Source organism: Pongo pygmaeus, chromosome 13 (genome assembly GCF_028885625.2).
Source record: "Pongo pygmaeus isolate AG05252 chromosome 13, NHGRI_mPonPyg2-v2.0_pri, whole genome shotgun sequence".
NCBI classification, from domain to species: domain Eukaryota; kingdom Metazoa; phylum Chordata; class Mammalia; order Primates; family Hominidae; genus Pongo; species Pongo pygmaeus.
This window is the reverse complement of record NC_072386.2, coordinates 84,490,699-84,509,004: the sequence shown is the minus strand read 5'-3', so window position 1 is coordinate 84,509,004 and position 18,306 is coordinate 84,490,699. Positions and strand designations below refer to the sequence as shown.

General features: G+C 41.9%; 1 protein-coding gene across 8 annotated transcripts in view; it reads right to left on the bottom strand.

Moving 5' to 3' along the window:
* The window catches only part of ZNF169 (zinc finger protein 169), a 44,777-nt gene extending 26,919 nt beyond the window's left edge, over positions 1–17,858 (bottom strand). For 2 of the 8 annotated variants that reach the window (XM_063649691.1, XM_054500494.2), the window contains exon 1: positions 17,757–17,858. The gene's annotated coding sequence lies outside the window, so the exon portion shown is untranslated. Of the gene's footprint in view, positions 1–17,087; positions 17,243–17,756 lie in introns of those variants that run through there. The other 6 variants (XM_054500495.2, XM_063649692.1, XM_063649697.1 and 3 more) reach the window with 6 other exon arrangements.
* Positions 17,859–18,306: the final 448 nt, after the last annotated feature.

The window sequence follows — 18,306 nt, the reverse complement described above, 5'->3', positions numbered from 1 at the left end:
TTTTGAGAACAAAGCTCTGATTTTTTAAAATCTTGCCCAAATTCCTATCTAAGGGGCCTGGGGAGTCGTGCCCTACAAACCATAAATTCTCGTCAGATGAGTTTTATTTAACCCTGTATATCATGACTTACTTTCCAATCTGACTCTGGCATGACAAGCAAGAAAATCAAAATGTATTACCCCAAAATATATTTCTTTGCCATACCTTGAAATTGCCCTACAAAGTCTCTTGTGGGAAAAATCCATATTCTATAGAGAATCCCCTTTCCCCTTTGTTTTCCTTCCTTCCCAGATACAAGAGATAATCAACTAAGAGCCAGTCACCCTTTTAAGTCTGATAAGAAATATTTTACAACCTGCTCTCTCTGAAGTCTGCTATCTGAGAGCTTCCTCTGCACAATAAAACTTGGTCTCCACAGTCTTTTATCTTAACCTGAACGTTTCCTTTCTGTTGATCCCAGGTCTTCAGATAAACTCAACCAATTGTCAACTGTCAACCAGAAAATGTTTAAATTTACCTATAGCCTGGAATCCGCCCCCCTACTTTGAGTTGTCCCGTCTTTCTGAACCAAACCAATGTATTTCTTAAATGTATTTGATTGATGTTTCATGCCTCCCTAAAATATATAAAACCAAGCTGTACACTGACCACCTTGGGTACATATTCTCAGGACCTCCTGAGGGCTGTGTCACGGGCCATGGTCACTCATATTTGGCTCAGAATAAATCTCTAAAAATATTTTACAGAGCTTGACTCTTTTTGTCAACAGTGTGATCATGATATTCTGGATATGGAGGAAACAGTCATTAAGAAATGATACAAACGTTCTGTGGTGTGAACTAACATGTTTGCAACTTTTTAAAAATGCAACACTTTCAACAAATGGATAGCATTAAAAATACAGTAGAAAAAATACAATAGAAAGAGCTTTTTATAGATCTTATAGAATAAAAAGAGAATTAAAAAGACACCAATCGGCCTGGTGCGATGGCTCACGCCTATAATCCCAGCACTTTGGGAGGCCAAGGATGGATCACGAGGTCAGGAGTTTAAGACAACCTTGGCCAAGATGGTGAAACCCTGTTTCTACTAAAAATACAAAAATTGGCCAGGCACAGTGGCTCACGCCTGTAATCCCAGCACTTTGGGAGGCCGAGGTGGGTGAATCATGAGGTCAGGTGTTCAAGACTAGCCTGGTCAACATGGTGAAACCCCATCTCTATTAAAAATACAAAAAATTTGCTGGGTGTGGTGGCGGGTGCCCATAATCCCAGCTACTCCGGAGGCTGAGGCAGGAGAATCACTTGAACCTGGGAGGTGGAGGTTGCAGTAAGCCGAAATCACGCCATTGCACTCTAGCCTGGGCAACAGAGCGAGACTCTGTCTCAAAGAAAAAAAAAAAAGAGACCCCAATCAACTGTAATGTGTGAACCTTGTTTAGACATTTTTGAGGTAATTGAGGAAACCTGCGCATGATTAGATATTAGACAACATTTAAAAACTCAGTATAAATTGTATTAAGTGTAGGTTAAAAATGGTCTAACCGATGTTCTCTGCAAATAATTGTGGCTACACTTAAATAAAAAGAGAGTGCAGGCCAGGTGTGGTGGCTCACGCCTGTAATCCCAGCACTTTGACAGGCGGCTGAGGCGGGTGTATCACTTGAGGTCAGGAGTTCGAGGCCAGCCTGGCCAACATGGTGAAACCCTGTCTCTACTAAAAATATAAAAATTAGCCGGGCATGGTAGCAGGCGCCCAGCTACTTGGGAGGCTGAGGCAGGAGAATCACTTGAACCCGGGAAGTAGAGGTTGTAGTGAGCTGAGATCGCACCACTGCACCCCAGCCTGGGCGACAGAGTGAGACTGTCTCAAAAAAAAGACAAAAAGAGAGTGCAGAGCCTACAGCTGACATCATATTTAATGGTGAGAAACTAGATGCTTTCCCCCTAAGATCAGGAACAAGGCAAGGATGCCCCCACGACTCCTATTTTACATCACTGATAAGATAATGAAAAGACAACCCACAGACTGAGAGAAAATACAGGAAGAAAAATGACAGAATAGGAGAAAGAAATAGACCAATGCATAATCATAGTTAAGAAAATTTATTACACCTCACTCAGTTAACGGAAAAGTGAATTGACAGTAAGTCAGGAAATGGATGATCTGGAAAACACTATTGGGCAGTACTGATCTAATGGACATTTGCAGAACACCAAACCCAACAAGTACAGAATACATATCCTTTATAGGTGTACACAAAATATTCACCAAAGTAGATGAAATACTGAGGCATAGAAAACAAATCTCCAATTTCAAAGGACTACAGTCCCCAACTTACAATGGTTCAACTTACAATTTTTCAACGTTATAATGGTATGAAAGCAATACACATTCAGTAAAAACCACACTTCTTTTTTATTTACTTTTTGAGAGACAGAGTCTCACTTTGTCACCAAGGCTGGATGCACTGGCACAATCATAGCTCACTGCAGCCCCAACTTCCTGGGCTCAAGCAATCCTCTTGCCTCAGCCGCCAGAGTAGCTGTGGCTGCAGATGTGTGCCACCATGCCTGGCTATTTTTTTATTTTTCATAGAGATGGAGTCTCACAGTTTGTCCAGGCTGGTCTAGAACTTCTGGCCTCAAGTGGTCCTCCTGCCTCAGCCTCCCAAAGCACTGGGATTACAAGGCATAAAGCACCATGCCCAGTCAAAACCCTACCTCAAATTTGGAATTTTAATCTTTTCCAGGGCTTGCAATGCTGGGCAGCAGCAGCAAGCCACAGCTCCAAGCCAGCCACACAATCATGAAGGTAAACAACCCATACTCTATAGTGGACCATGTTGCCAGATGATTTTGCCCTTTCTGAACCAAACCAGTGTATTTCTTAAGTGTATTTGATTGATGTCTCATGCCTCCCTGAAATATATAAAACCAAGCTGTGCCCCAACCACCTTGGGCACATGACTGCCCAACTGTAGGCTAATGTAAGTATTCTGAGCAAATTTAAGGTAGACTAGGTTACGCTCTGATGTGTGGCAGGTTAGGTATATTGAATGCATTGTCAACTTAAACAATATTTTCAACTTACAATGGGTTTATTGGGACATGATCCCATTGTAAGTCAAGGAACATCTGTATATTATTTGCCCAAGATGAAACTAAAGCAGAAATCAATAACAATAAGATATTTTTTAAAACCTTGATAATTAGGAATTAAGCAGCCCTTATCTAAAGCAGATATGAATCAAAGAAGAAATTCCAAGGGATACGAGAAAATATTTTGAACTCGGTGATTCTAATAAACCTATTAATACATATCACCACTTAACCAAATTTGTGACTTGGAGCTGTTCCAGGCTGAATTATTCCTTGTCTCCCATATTCGTATGTTGACGTCCTAACCCCTAGTACCTTAGAATGTCACTGTCTTTGGAGGTAAGGTCTTTAAAGAGATAACTAAGTAAAAATGAGGTCATTAGAGTGGGCCCTACTCCAATATAACTGGTGTCATTATAAGAAGAGAAAATTTGGATATAAAAAGTTCCAGAGGGAAGACCATGTGAAGACACAGGGAGGAGATGACCAGCTATAAGCCAAGGAGAAAGGCCTCAGAAGAAACCAACCCTGCCGAAACCTTGATCTTGGACTTCTATCTTCCAGAATCGTGAAGAAAAAATTTCTGTTGTTTACAGCCACCCATTGTGTGGTACTTTGTTATGGCAGCCCTAGCAAATGAATACAGCCTGTAATGAGGCAGTTCTTAGAAAGAAAGTTATAGCTTTTGGCCAGGCGCGGTGGCTCACGCCTGTAATCCCAGCACTTTGGGAGGCCGAGGTGGGCGGATCACAAGGTCAGGAGATCAAGACCATCCTGGCTAACACGGTGAAACTCCATCTCTACTAAAAATACAAAAAATTAGCTGGGTCTGGCGGCGGGTGCCTGTAGTCCCAGCTACTCGGGAGGCCGAGGCAGGAGAATGGCGTGAACCCAGGAGGCAGAGCTGGCAGTGAGCCGAGATGGTGCCACTGCACTCCAGCCTGGGTGACCGTCTCAAAAAAAAAAAAAAGAAAGAAAGTTATAGCTTTAAATGAATATACTTTAAAAAAAGAAGTTTTAATTAAAAATAACTCAGCTCCTATCTTAAGAAGCTAAAAAAAGAAAAGTAAAAAGAACCCAAAATAAGAAGAAAGGAAGTAATAAAGAGGAAAATATAATGAAATAGCAATGAAATTATAGAGAATTAAAAAGTCCAAGGGTGTTTGCAAAAAAATTGAAATTGCTAAACCCTAGACCTGAAACTATAAAACTCCTAAAAAAAAAAAAAAAATAGGAAAAAGCTTCATGACATTGGTCTTGACAATGATTTCTGGAATATGACACTAAAAGAACAAGCAACAAATATAAAATAGACAAACGGGACTACATCAAACTTACCAACTTCTTTGCAGCAAAGAAAACAGCCAACAAAGTGATAAGGCAACTTACAGAATGAGAGAAAATATTTGCAAACCATGTATCAAATAAGGAGCTAAAATGTAGAATATATAAAGAACTTCTACAACTCAGTAACAAAAAACTCAATTAAAAATGAATAAAGGACTTGAATAGACATTTCTCTGAAGAAGATATAGAAATAGCCAAGAAGCATATGAAAAGATGTTCAACATCACAAATTACCAGGGAAATGCAAATGAAAACCAAAATGAGATATCACCTAACCCCAATTTGTATGGCCACTACAAAAAAACAAAACAAAACAAAAAAAAACCAGAACAAAACAGAAAATAAGTGTTAACAAGGATGTAAAAAAGTAGAACCTTAATGAACTGTTAGTGGGACTGTAAAATGGTGTAGCCACTATGGAAAACAGTATGAAGGTTCCTCAAAAAATTAAAAATAGAACTACCATATCATCCTGTAATCCAACTTCTGGATACATATCCAAAGGAACTGGAAGCAGATGTATCCATTCAATGTATGAACGGATAAAGAAAATGTAGTCTATCCACACAAATGGAATATTATTCAGACTTTAAAAGGAAGGAAATTCTGGCTCATGCTACAACATAGATGAACCTTGAGGACATTATACTAAATAAAATAAGCCAGTCACAAAAAGAAAAATATTGCATGATCCCACTAATATGAATACTAAAGTAATTAAACTGATAGAAACAGAAAGTAGAATGGTAGTTGCTAATAGATGGGGAAGAGGAAAAGAATGAGTTGCCATTCAATGGGTAAAAGATTTCAGTCATGCAAGATGAAAAAGTTCTAGAGCTCTGTTGTACATAGTTAACAATATTATACAGTATACTTAAAAAGTATTAAGAGGATAAATATATGTTTCGTGGTTGTTTTGCCACAATAATTTAAAAAAAGAATAAGAAGATCAAAGCTCCTACAACCCCCTCCAAAAAAATTACTAAACCCCTAGGAAAAATTATTAAATTAAAATTTAAAAAGACAAATTTCCAAGATCAGGAATGAAAGAGGAAACATTGTTACAGATCCTACATACATTTAAAGGACAATAAGAGATTCTTATTAAAAATAAAAACGACAGGCCCCAAATTTGTGAAATGAACAAATTCCTTTAATCATAAGGTTTACCAAAACTAAAATGGTAATTTTGAATGGCCCTACATCTGTAAAGACATTAAAATCATGATTTTAAACTTTAACCAGAAGTAAAAGTTCAGGCTCACAGATAAATTCTGTCAAATACTTAAGTAGGAGAGAAGGCAATACTTCCCAATTCATTTTATGAGGCCAACATAATCCAGACACCAAAACCTGACAAAGCCATACACTTCCTGCAAAAGTCCTTTAAAAATAATAGAAGTCAAACCCAGCAATAGGTTATAAGGATGATACGGGAACACATGAGACCTATCCAAGAAATGCAACGTTAGTTTAACTTTTTTTTTTTTTTTTTGAGACAGAGTCTTGCTCTGTCGACAGGCTGGAGTGCAGTGGCGCAATCTCAGCTCACTGCAACTGCCACCTCCTGGGTTCAAGCAATTCTCCCACCTCACCTCCCAAGTAGCTGGGACTACAGGCGTGCACCACCACGCCCAGCTAATTTTTGTATTTTTAGTAGAGACGGGGTTTCACCACGTTGGCCAGGGTGGTCTGGATCTTTTGACCTAGAGATCTGCCTGCCTCGGCCTCCCAAAGTGCTGGAATTACAGGCGTGAGCCACTGAGCCTGGCCAGTTTAACATTTGAAAAGCAATTTAATTACTTACATTAACAAAATGAAAGGTGCCCTGGACCACTCCTGTAGTCCCAGCACTTTGTGGGACAGTGGCAGGTGGATTGCTTGAACTCAGGAGTTCAAGACCAGCCTGGGCAACATGGTGAAACCCCATCTCTACAAAAAATACAAAAATTAGCTGTGCATGGTGGCACGTGCCTGTGGTCCCAGCTATGCAGGAGGCTGAGGTGAGAGGATTGCTTGAGCCCAGGAGGTTAAGGCTTCAGTGAGCCATGATCGTGCTACTGCATTCTGGCCTAGGCAAGAGTGAGATCCTGTCTCAAAAATAATAAAATAAAGGAGAAAAATCACCTTAGTAGTTGCAAATATATATATATATATATATGTAAAAATTCAATGGCTATTCATGATAAAAACTCCTAACAAATTAGCAATAGAAGGAAACTTCCTCAATTTAATAAGCATCTACAAAAACATAGCACTAATACCATACTTAATAGCAAAATATTGAATGATTTCCCTGAGATCAAGAACATGCAAAGGACGTCTCATCTTACCATTTAATTCAACACTTAGGAAATATAAAGAATACAAAAAGTGAAGAAAGAGTAGAAAAGAAATAAAAAAAGAAAACCAGATAAAAGTAATAATTTAACTTTACATCAATCAGGGTAGGTAAAAGACAGAAAATACCAGTGTTGGCAAGAACGAGGCAACAGAATTCTCATACAACCCTGGTAGGATTGTGACAGGCTAAGTATCACTAACAACTGTTTCAGTACTGACTGTGTGGTTAAGTTAAATATAAAAAGCCAATGCCCTTATACAAAGGCTGGGATGTAACAAAAGCCCATCAAGAGTTTTGCCTAGGCCTTTCCTGGGCCTTAAAGCATGACAAAATAATGAAAGAATTCTTAACAGGATCCATTTAGGATTAAACAAATTTTATTGTGGGTCTGAAGAAACTCCCCAGGCCTCCACAAACAAGTTTATTGGGGGCCTGAAGGAACTCCTCAAACCTCCTGATTTAGCAGGAGACAAGATAAGAGTAATCACCCCAGCACCTGGACCCATTTAGAACAAGTAAATTTACTGAGGCTCCAGAGGAAGGTCTTCAGGACTCAGACCTTAGTTATAGATTAAAAGAAGTTAATCACTTACGTCTTTAGACAAATGCACACTTACATGTAGACATATAGCTTAGAAGGTATACAAGCTCTGGAAAACTTTGCAATTTTGAGTTGGTCTGGCGATAATTTCCAGGCCTTCTCCCTGTAACCGGTTACAGAAATAAAAACTTTCTTCCTCCCCAGTTTATCTGCACCTCATTATTGGGCCACAATAAATAGCAGCCCGACCCTCAGTTTGGTCCAGGAACAAATTTGGTGAGCTAGCCAGGAGATAAGGACAGTGCTGCTTTCAGTGGCTGGCAGCTTGCAATGACACAGTCTTCAGGAGGATTCCAGTAGCTGCCGGGTGAGGTTTCCCCGGGGACCCTCCAGAGGGCTGTTTCATGCATGCGCAAACCTGCATGTCCCTTTCACTACTAGGGAAGCATGGAGATCAGGAGTGGATGGGCTCCAAGGGTGAATTGCCCAGATGGTATGTCAGGAGCCTACTGTTTTCCTGTCTGGGCTTGCTAAGCCGTTTGTCCGGTACCGCCAAGGGAAGCAAGAGGGCTCGCTGATACACCCCCTTTGCATTTTGGTTGAGATCTGGTTTTGAGTTGGTTTTGAGTCTGTTTTGCCTGAGTGCACTCCCCCTTGTGTTGTCCAAAATTTGTCTCCACTTGTTTGTGTATCTCTCTTATTCCTTTTGATACCATGTAAACTTGATAATGGGAGGTATTGGGTTCATTCCTGCTGAGAGGCCTCTGGGAAGGAAATTTTTTTTTTTTTAGGAGCTCAATGGTTGACAGTTGGCTTAAATAAAAGCTAACATCCAAGATGTGTATATGTATGTGTGCATGTGTGCATGTTTGTATTTAAAAGGCCTTCATGTTTTTGTTTATTTCTTTCCTAAGACCTTGTCTTTTTGAGCAAAAGTTTTTTCTTCTCTGTTGACTGAATTCTGTTTTCTTCATTAATAGCTATTACAACAAAAGCTACTCTGGAGTTTTTAAGAAAATGTATAATTTAGACACTTAGAAATGTCTTTGGAAATTTTTTTTTTTTTTTGAGACGGAGTCTCACTTTGTCACCCAGGCTGGAGTGCGGTGGCATGATCTCGGCTCATTGTAACCCCTGCCTCCCGGTTCAAGCAATTCTCCTGCCTCAGCCGCCTGAGTAGCTGGGATTACAGGCCCCACCACCACGCCCAGCTAATTTTTGTATTTTTAGTAGAGATGGGGTTTCACCATGTTGGTCAGGGTGGTCTCGAACTCCTGACCTCATGATTCACCTGCCTCAGCCTCCCAAAGTGCTGGGATTACAGGCGTGAGACACTGCGCCAGGCCAACATTAATAGCACACTAATGTAAAGATGAAATTGGGCTTATTTGGTATAAAAATTATACAGAAAGCATTGTTAAATATGAAATCATGTTTGGCTTTCTTTGGGCTATATTTGTATAAATACGTTATTGGTATGTGTTCCAAAGTTATGGGAAACTCCTATAATTCTATCTTAGTGTACTTTATCAGTAATAATTATAATTGTTATGTTAAATTATTTTGTACCACAGAGTTAACAGATTTCCTTGTCAATTGTGTCTTTAACTATGGCTACCCTAAAACTTTTTGTCATCCATAAACAATTGTCTTGTTTCAGTCCTCTTTAGAAGGCAGATTTATAGGCTGGGCATGGTGGCTCACGCCTGTAATCCCAGCACTTTGGGAGGCTGAGGTGGGCGGATCACCTGAGGTCGGGAGTTCAAGACCAGCCTGACCAACATGGAGAAACACCATATCTACTAAAAATACAAAAAAAATTAGCTGGGTATGGTGGCACATGCCTGTAACCCCAGCTACTCAGGATGCCGAGGCAGGAGAATCGCTTGAACCCAGGAAGGGGAGGTTGTGGTGAGCCGAGATCACACCATTGCACTCCATCCTGGGCAACAAGAGCAAAACTCTGTCTCAAAAAAAAAAAAAAAAAGGCAGTTTTATAATCAGCTGTAAAGCTCTAACAGGTGCTCTTGAATGCAGGTTTCTGATAACTTTAGAGACTGTGACATCAGAATAGAGGAAAAACGTTCAGGACTCGTGAAGAGCTAAAATGTTCATTAATATCAAGCACAACAGGAATTAACTGCATGAACTGAACTAATAGGAGACTGGAGTGACCTTTTTGACATTTTGCTTAAAATATTGCTAATCCTTTGTTTTGCTTTTCAGTGTCAAGGAAACTTTTCTTTTGAGCTAGTAACAGCTTTTAACAATTAAGTGTATGCCCATGAACAAAATTTGGAGCATATTTGTTCCTCTCTACCTGGTTCCTCTAGAATTTGGAAACTATCTGTGAGTATTCTTAATTTATGGCAATACAGTTATTTGCATAAGTGCAATAAGAATCTGTTTTCTTTTGTAACAGGACACAATCGGAAAAACTGGTTGTTTTACCAAGGCTTTAACTGGAAAGGTGTGGTCTCCTTTAAGGAATCAAAGTTCACTTATGAAGCCAAGAAAGCCTTTAGAAACTGGCCTCATATTTTGTGTACACAGTCCCTGTACAGGGTTTCTGATCTGTGGTAAGAAAAGAATGTCACTTTCTGACAGTCCATGAACCCCAGGTTACCTTAGAACCTCAAGAGGAGAGGAATTCACCCAACTGATAGGTACTTGATGACACAAATCCATGGCTGGGCTTGGCGTTAAAAAAATCTTATCTCAGATTCCTTCTATGAAACAAAGTTCCATCAAAGCCAATTTAAAAAGCCTACATGTTAGCCGGGCGTGGTGGCGCTCGCCTGTAGTCCCAGCTACTCGGAAGGCTGAGGCAGGAGAATGGTGTGAACCTGGGAGGCGGAGGTTGCAGTGAGCCGAGATTGTGCCACTGCACTCCAGCCTGGCGATAGAGCCAGACTCCATCTCAAAAAAAAAAAAAAGGCCTACACGAAAAATAATTATTCTTTCTGCACTGTATACAAATAATTAGGCCAAGTACAATGAAGCAAACCAGTTCTACCATGATTTATCTTTTAATAAAAATGGGAAACTGGAAAGAGAAAAATTATGTTTCAAAAACTACAGTACACCTGTTGTTAAATTCTAGTTTCACCTGATGTTTCTCAGTTTTTATTATTTTCTACAATTTGGATTAAATTCTAATTTTTCTGTCTACAAGTCTCCAAAATAATGTTTTCAATTTTTTCCTCCTTCTTTTCCTTTTTCCCTATTTTTCCTAATTTGAAACCACTGAAACCTAAGCTGTGCCTTCTTGAAGCCCTGTGAACTGAAGACTAGACATCTTAAACTTCAGAAGAAAACAGTGGCAACCTATTTATATGTGTTGCTGTTGCACACTACTATGTTTCAGCAGGCGCTGCCTTTACGCCCCCAAAACAGAGAGTGCTACTGGGAACAAATTGAACTCTTTCACTCCAGTGCTGCGTTTGGTGCTCCGCAACAACGACCCCATCTCAGCAGGAAGTAACCAGAAAGATTGTAACACCCCATCTCCCTACAATTCTTGTCATAAATAAATATACAAGCATGATAGAAATCATGTGCAAATTGACAGTGGGGATTGTGGCAGGTCAGGTCTCACTAAGAACTGTTTCAGTACTGACTGAGTGGTTAAGTTAAATATTAAAAGTCAGTGCCCTTATACAAAGGCTAGGATGTAACGAAAGCCCATCAACAATTTTGCCTAGGCCTTTCCTGGGCCTTAAAGCATGACGAAATAACTAAGAATTTTTTTTTTTTTTTTTTTTTTTTTTTTGAGACAGAGTCTTTCTCTGTCGCCCAGGCTGGAGTGCAGTGGTGTGATCTTGTCTCACTGCAACCTCTGCCTCCCAGGTTCAGGCAATTCTACTGCCTCAGCCTCCTGAGTAGCTGAGATTACAGGCACGTGCCACCATGCCCAGCCAATTTTTTGTAAATAACTAAGGAATTCTTAACAGGACCCATTTAGGATTAAACAAGTTTTATTGTGGGTCTGAAGAAACTCCCTAGGCCTCCACAAACAAGTTTATTGAGGATCTGAGGGAACTCCCCAAGCCTCCATGATTTAGCAGGAGATAAGATAACGGTAATCACCCCAGCACCTGGACCCACTTAGATTAAGTAAATTTACTGAGGCTCCAGAGGAAGGTCTTCAGGACTCAGACCTTAGTTATAGATTAAAAGAAGTTAATCACTTATGTCTTTAGATGAAGGCACACTTACACATAGAGATATAGCTTCGTATATAAGCTCTGGAAAACTGTGTAATTTTTTTTTTTTTTTTGAGACAGTCTCGCTCTGTCCCTCAGGATGGAGTGCAATGGGGCGATCTTGGCTCACTGCAATCTCTACCTCCCGGGCTCAAGTGAGTCTCCTACCTCAGCCTCCCAAGTAGGTAGGATTAGAGATGCCTGCCACAAAGCCTGGTTAATTTTTGTATTTTTAGTAGAGATAGGGTTTCACCATTTTGGCCAGGCTGGTCTCGAACTCCTGACCTCAAGTGATCCGCCTGCCTCAGCCTCCCAAAGTGCTGGGATTACAGACATGAGCCATTGCACCGGCAAAACTTTGTAATTTTGAGTTTTGTGATGATTCCCAGGCCTTCTCCCTGTAACCGGTTACAGATATAAAAACTCTCTTCCTCCCCAGTTCAACTGCATCTCGTTATTGGGCCACGAAAAATAGCAGCCTGACCCTCAGTTTGGTCCGGGAACAGGATTGTAAAATGGTACAACTATTTTTGAAGACTGTATGGCAGGTTTTTTTAAATGTTAAACATACCTATGATCTAGCAATTCCCAAAGTACCCAAGAGATATTAAAAAAAAAAAAAAACAAAAAAAACAGGGTACAGAAAGAGTTATACATCAGCCTAGCAAATGAACCTTGGAAAAAAAAGAATTGTACAAGAATGATCGCAGTAGCTTAATTACTATACCTAACAATCAAAAACAACAGAAAAAGGAGAATGGATAAACAAAAGGTAGTAGATTCATACAACAGAATACAATAAAAAGGAATAAGAATAAACTACTGATCAAGTAACAAGAAGGCAGAAACAGAATATGTACTATATGATTTCATTTACATGGAATTCTAGGAAAGGCAAAACTTTAGTGATAGGGAGCAAATCAGTTATACAACAATATACATTACTTAAAACTCATCAAATTGTACACTTAAGAGTTGCGATTTTGTAATAAATCTGATTTTTAAAAAGCCTTCAAAGACATTTTCAAGTAAAAGAAAACCAGTAAAATTTATCATCAGCAGACCTGCCCTGTAAGAGTTTTTGCAAACTGAAGAAAAATGATGCCAAATGGAAACTTGGATTTTCTGTGGTGACTGAAGATCACCAGAAACGATAAATAACGTTCACACCCAAAAAAGACTACTTCTTTTTTCTCCTAATTTCTTTAAAATATATGACTGAAGCCAGGCGCAGTGGCTCACATCTGTAATCTCAGCACTTTGGGGGGCCAAGGTGGACGGATCACTTGAGGTCAGGAGTTCAAGACCAACCTGGTCAACATGGTGACACCCCATCTCTGCTAAAAATACAAAAATTAGCTGGGCATGGTAGCGTATGCCTGTAATCCCAGCGACTCGGAAGCTGAGGCAGGAGAATCGCTTGAACCTGGGAGGCAGAAGTTGCAGTGAGCCAAAATTGTGCCACTGCACTCCAGACTGGGCAACAGAGCAAGACTCCACCTCAACAAGATAAAATAAAAGACTGTTTATAGCAAATACATTATATTTGCATTGTGATTGACAGCATATGAAGATTCAATACATATGACAATTACAGCCTGAAGAATGAAAGAGTAGGTAGGTACAAGTACCTATACAATTACAAGATCCCTCATTTTACATGAAGTTGTACAAGATTACATAGACTGTGAAGAGTTACAAATATATACTGTCATCTCTAAAGCAGGCACTAAAAATATAAAGTAAAAATGCAAAGCAGTATAGCTAAGTGGCAATTAAGTTATATTGAATTAAGTTAAATTAGAATGCTAAAAAAGAAAATTCAATTGGCTCAAAGAAGGCAGAAATAGGAACAGAGGAAGAAAAAAAACAGGAGGCAAATAAGAAAACAAACAGTAAAAGAGACCTAAATCTAACTGTATCAGTAATTACATGAAATAAACATTCCAATTAAAAGGCACAGACTGGCTGGGCATGGTGGCTTATGCCTGTAATCCCAGCACTTTGGGAGGCTGAGACAGGAGGATTGCTTAAGCCCACGAGTTGGAGAATAGCCTGGGCAACATAGCAAAACGTTGTCTCTAAAAATAAATAAACAAGGCACAGATCACCAGAATGGATTAAAAAAAAAAAAGCGAGACCTAACCACATGTTGTCTACAATATAAACACTTTAAATATAAAGACATAGGTCAGTTGAAAGAAAATGAATGAGAAAAGAGATAACATGCAAAGAGTAAACATAACAAGACTGGAATGGCTATATTACTATCAGATAAACTATATTTCAAGAGAAAGTGTTACCAGAGATACAAAGGGATGTTTCATGATAATAAAACAGTCAATTCATCAGGAAGTTATAACAAAGATAAATATGTATGCACCTTATAATAACAATGCTTCAAAATACGTGAAGCAAAAATTGACAGAATTCGATGGAGAAATTGGCAATTCCATAATCCTAGTTCGAATTAACACCTTGCCACAACAGTTGATAAAATAACTAGAAAAAAAATCCATAAGGAAATACAAGATTTGAACATAATAACTAACTTGACCAAACTGATATTAGTTCATCACCGCACAACAGAATGCACATGCTTTTAAAGGGCCCATGGTACATTCCCCAACTCACACTACATGCTGGGTTGTGAAATAACTCCCAATAAATTTGCAAAGACTGACATTCTACATCATTTGTTCTTTGACCTGAATGGAATTAAATAAGAAGTCAGTAAGAATATCTAGAAACCCCCCAAATATTTGAAAATTAAATAGATGATGCACAGAAAGGCACTGCATTCATCAAGTGCATACAATTTTTTTGATGACTTTCACTGTACAAGGGAGCAGAGAGATAGGGTAATGAGTGTAGTTAGAAATCATGACCCTTCTTAGCCAAGCGAGGTGGCTCACACCTGTATTCCCAGCACTTTGGGAGGCCGAGGCAGGCGGATCACGAGGTCAGGAGATCGAGACCATCCTGGCCAACATGGTAAAACCCCGTCTCTACTAAAAATACAAAAAAATTTAGTGGGGCATGGTGGCGCGCGCCTGTAGCCCAGCTACTCAGGAGGTTGAGGCAGGAGAATCGCTTGAACCCGGGAGGCAGAGGTTGCAGTGAGCCGAGATCGCGCCACTGCACTCCAGCCTGGGCGACAGAGTGAAACTCTGTCTCAAAAAAAAAAAAAAAAAAAAGAAATCATGACCCTTCTCTTGTCAGAACCCGGCAGTAGATCCCGCTGACCTCATATAAGATCCACACACAATCTTGGCACCCTAGGCCTTCCCCAGTAATAGCCTAACCCCCTTTTCCCATCTGAGTTTCTATCCTCCATGAACTTCCTTTTCTAGGCAAAAAGGACAACTCCTCATACCCTCAAAGTCAGTCAGTTGCACAGTCCAGGTGGGAGCCAAGCACTGTGTCAGTGACCCATGAGGAGCCAGACAAGGTGCCTGTCCCCTCAAAGAACTATCTCAAAACCAGTGGGACAGTCAGACAGTTGAGATGTACCATGCCAGCCGTGGAGTCCTCATGTAATAAAGTGCTCTGCAACTAAAAAGGACAATGGAAGTAATTCTGCCAGAGAAAACTCAGGAAAGCTTTGTAGTGGACAAATATCTGTAGTGAGGCATCTTTTGAGACAAATAGGGAAACAACACAGCCTGAATAAGTGATACTAAATAAATTCTGTTAATTTTGTTGGGTATGATCATTAATGCTGAAGTTGTTTTTCTTTAAATTCCTTATTTATGAGAGATGCATACTGAAGTATTAGGTTGGTGCAAAAGTAATTGTGGTTTTTGCCATTTACAGATGAAATGATATGACATTTGAATTTTGTTTTAAAGAACTACATCAGAGAAGTGTCATACACAAGTTTTACTTCATTCTACATTCACAGCAGCTCCACGAGGTTAAGTACCTTGCTCAAAGTGACAGTGACAAAGGGGAGACCTGGATTTGAACTCACTCTATGAAGGGTCACTCAAGACACCAAATCCTGGTATAGGCCCCTAGTGAAAGAGACAATTCCCAAAGAGATCCACACGTGGGGTTGCAGATTTGGGGGAAAGAAGACAGGTGAGTCATTTATAAGTGGTGAATCTGAGTGATGAATCCATGGAACTTCATAACTACTTCTGGATATCTTTGCAATGTTTTCATACTGAAAAGTTAGAAATAAGAGTAGGTCTTGGCCGGGCGCGGTGGCTCACGCTTGTAATCCCAGCACTTTGGGAGGCCGAAGCGGGTGGATCAGGAGGTCAGGAGTTCAAGACCAGCCTGACAAACATGGTGAAACCCCGTCTCGAGCGGGGTGCGGTGGCTCACGCCTGTAATCCCAGCACTTTGGGAGGCCGAGGCGGGCGGATCACGAGGTCGGGAGATCGAGACTATCCTAGCCAACATGGTAAAAACACAAAAATTAGCCAGGTGTGGTAGCGCGTGCCTGTAGTCCCAGCTACTCGGGAGGCTGAGGCAGGAGAATCCCTTGAACCCGGGAGGCGGAGTTTGCAGTGAGCCGAGATTGCGCCACGCCACTGCACTCCAGCCTGGCGACAGAGCAAGACTCCCTCTCAAAACAAACAAACAAACAAAAAAGAAACCCCGTCTCTACTAAAAATACAAAAAAAAATTAGCCGGGCGTGGTGGCGGGCGCCTGTAGTACCAGCTACTCAGGAGCCTGAGGCAGAGAACTGCTTGAACCCGGGAGGCGGTGGTTGCAGTGAGCTGAGATCGCTCCACTGCACTCCAGCCTGGGCGACAGAGTGAGACTTCATCTCAAAAAAAAAAAAAAATGTAGGTTTCGATGCCTTCCACCCGACTTCTTCCCCCACCTCCAGGAATTCAAGGAGTCACCCAACAGCCCCCTGGGGATTGAGAAAAATGTTCCTTGGCCCTATGGGCACCATTCTGCTTGTTGCAACCCATGCTCCCGGAAGGGTCCCCAAGTCCGAGGGAGCCAGACAATCTGGATAAAAGCACGCCCCCATGCAACCCACAATCCAGGGATGTCTAACTCCAGGCAAGCCTTTCTCAACTCACTAACTTGGGTCCCCAGACCCCAAGGCCCAAGTCGCACGGCCCTAGCCGTTCCCCCCACTATCAAGACCAAGTCTGGATATCTACCCACAAACAATCCTCCCCCACAAACCCGGGTCCTAGTGGCCAAGCTGCACCATCACCACCACAGTGCACCAGCCAGCCACAAGAGCCCTAATAAACAACCGGACTGAGGATGGGCATGGTGGCTCACGCCTGTAATCCCAGCACTTTGGGAGGCCGAGGCGGGGGGATCACTTGAGGTCAGGAGTTTGAGACCAGCCTTGCCAACATGGTGAAACCCCGTCTCTACTAAAATACAAAAAATTAGCCGGGCGTGGTGGCGTGCGCCTGTAGTCCCAGCTACTCGGGAGCCTGAGGCAGGGGAATCGCGCCACTGCACTCCAGCCTGTGGGACGAGAGCGAAACTCTGTCTCAAACAAAACAAAACAAAACAAAAAACCAAAAATTAGCCGGGCGTGATGGCGGGTGCCTGTAATCCCACCTGCTGGGGAGGCTGACGCAGGAGGATGGCTTGAACCTGGCGGGTGCGGTGGGGCGCGGAGATTGCAGTGAACCGAGATTGCGCCACTGCACTCCAGCCTGGTCGACAGAGGCAGACTCTGTTTCAAAAATAAATAAATAAATAAAATTTAATAAATAAATAAATAAACAACCCGACTGATGCCCAAGCCGCGTGCCTCCCACTAATGGGGAAGTTTGCTCCAACCGAGGATATCATGTCCTCCAAAGGCACATTTGCTGGCCCAGAGACCTCCGAGGCGCGATGGTGGGGAGGGAATGGCAGGATATTAGTGGCAAGATGCTGTCTGGGTACCCCAGGCAGAGCCCACTCAACGGCCCCCGAAGTACCGGGGACGCACCTGCGGAGTAGCTCAGGAAGTCGGTCCCAGGCCTGCAATGGCCTCTCCAGGTCAACATACTGGGCCCAAAGTCCCGCCAGAAGCACGCGACAACGCCAACGCCCCCTCCCCACCAGAGGACCTCCGCCAAGACCTCTTTCCGGGATGGACCACGCACGCCCAGACCCCACAGCCGAAACTCAAACACCAAGGAACATGTGGCCACGACATGGACTGCCCATGCCAGCTTTCCCGACCTTCCTTCCAGTGGAAAGGCCGCGGAAGCGGGGACCACCTCCGGGATAGCTCACCAGAACTGTGAAAGGACACTCACGAAGCACCAGGCGACGATGGCGGGACGCGGAAGTACGCGAGCCGGTCTGCCCCTGGGCACGGAACTACACTACCCAGACTGCCCCGGGGCGCGCAACTACCCTACCGTGGATGCCCTGGAGCGAGGGACTACAACATCCAGAATGCTGCGAGGGGCGGGACCGCAGCATCCAGGAGAAATTGTGAAAAATCAGAAAGTAAAATCTAACTTTCGGGTCCATGAGAAGGGTGGTCAGGTGAGCAGTAAGTCTTTCTTTTTTAACTTTTTATACGGTCCTTCTAATTTTAATTTTTTTTAAAAAAAGATGTTACATGTCCTCCATCCTGCAAATTCACACCTGTGATTGTACACCCCTGTACTTTATCTACTTACTTATTTTTTGAGAAGGGGTCTTGCTCTGTCGGCGAGGCTGCAGTACAATGGTGTGATCATAGCTCACTGCAGCCTCAAACTCCTGGCCAAGCAATCCTCTCACCTCAACTTTCTGAGTAGCTGGGAATACAGGTGCATAGCACCACACCGGGCTA